We start from the raw sequence: 1,903 nt of genomic DNA on the forward strand, positions 1-1,903 counted from the left end.
ATCTGAATTCACATTAACATGTTGATGGCCTTATTCAAACTGGACAGAATTTATTAACAATAAAAATAATTGCAAAAATGAGTTGCATTTAGATAATCGGATAACAAGTCAGTCTTGATTCTAGAGTGGCTTTACAAGTGGATACATATTCCTGTTCCCAAAGTGCCTTATCTATTAGTTTTTAATTTAATTTTTTGAAGTTGAATTCAGGCTTAGGTTGGTGATGGGTTTTGTCGTCTGATCGTGTGGATCCCCCCAACAGCTGGAGTTATTGGGTGGCAACAACTATGCTTATAGTTTGTTTGAGAACGTTGGGTATATTTTCAATTGAGTAGGTATTCTGTAAAAGTTTAATCTGTGTATTTCCCTATATAAAATTCTAAAGAAGGTGGCATTTTCCTTTGTGGCTCCTGACTTAGTTTTTGTTTTAAAAAACTAGGCACATAGGGCCGCTGTCTGCCTACACTGCATCCATGCTACCCTACACCATCACCCACTTCCCTGTTCGAGGGTGCTGCGAGGCCATGCCCATGCAGCTGGCTGACCAGAGCCACAGCTGGAAGGAGGAGGTGGTAACCAAGGAGACCTGGTTGCAGGGCTCACTCAAGGCCTCCTGTCTATACAGGCAGCTCCCCAAGTTCCAGGATGGAGACCTCACCCTGTCCTGGTCCAATGCCATCCTGCGCCACCTGAGCTATTCCCTAGGGCTGTGTGGGAAGGACCAGCAGGAGGCGGCCATGGTGGACGTGATGAATGACAGCATGGAGGACCTCCACTGCAAATACATCACCCACATCTACACCAACTATGAGGCAGGCAAGCAGGACTATGTGAAGCAGCTGCTGGGGCGCCTGAAGCCTTTGGAGATGCTGCTGTCCCAGGATCAGGGAGGCCAGGCCTTTGTTGTGGGTAACTAGGTCTCCTTTGCAACCTGCTGGACTTGCTCTTAGATCACCAGGTCCTGGCCCCTGGCTGCCTCGACTCCTTCCCCCTGCTTTCGGCCTATGCGGCTTGCCTCAGCACCTGGCCTAAGCTCAAGGCCTTCCTGGCCTCCCCCAAGCCTGTGAACCTACCCATCGATGGCAATAGGAAACAGTGAGTGTTTGTGGCACCCTCAGCAGGAGGCAGGGGCTGCCTGCCAACCTTTCCCCAGGACCTATAAAATCTCAAGAGAGAGAGAGAAAAAAAAAAAACAGAACAAAACTATGCATATAATTCTCTTAACCCCATTTTCAAGGCTCAGATTTCTCCCCTTTTGAAATTTCTCTCAAGAAGGGAATTAGTACCAGTAATTCACACTTTTTAAATATTTAAAAATGTTTAATACGAATGGAACACCTGTCTTATAGAAATTCTGAGTGTTAGGATTTAGAAAGAGGTGTTCTTTGGGGCACTGGGGGGATCTTCCTAGCTAAAAGTATCTGCAGGGTGGATTAGCCCATCTTGCCATGGGCATGTCAGTCACCCTGGCATCTTTGAAGAAGATGTAGAGGGGATGTTTTGGCCCCAGCTCATGACGATGCTTATCCTATGTCAGCCTAGTACTTTCTAATTGAGTTCACATTGATCTCATTAGAACCTTCCATTAGTCCTAGGAAGAAGTCAGGGCACATGTTTTCGGTGTAGTTTGGCTGAGGAGAAAATGAGGCTCAGAGGGGTTGTGATTGATCAAAAGTCAGATTGTGGAACTGGGACTATGATCTCTGTAATCAAAGTTAGTCCTGCCCTCTTTTCCTTTCTTCTCTCTCTTGTGCCTGGGCGACACCTCTCCTATGTACCACGCGGTGTACAGGCACCAAGGATTTTCATGAGCTTTGCTGGAACTTGGCACATAAAGCACATTTCCTGATCTACAGGGGCCTACGATAAAGTAAAAAGGAATAAACATAAAATCAATTAAGGG

General features: G+C 46.2%; 1 pseudogene; it reads left to right on the forward strand.

Moving 5' to 3' along the window:
- Positions 1–458: 458 nt before the first annotated feature.
- Positions 459–1,099, forward strand: LOC105290114 (annotated as a pseudogene).
- Positions 1,100–1,903: the final 804 nt, after the last annotated feature.

The sequence above is a fragment of the Pteropus vampyrus genome, unplaced genomic scaffold (assembly GCF_000151845.1).
Source record: "Pteropus vampyrus isolate Shadow unplaced genomic scaffold, Pvam_2.0 Scaffold32, whole genome shotgun sequence".
NCBI classification, from domain to species: Eukaryota; Metazoa; Chordata; class Mammalia; order Chiroptera; family Pteropodidae; genus Pteropus; species Pteropus vampyrus.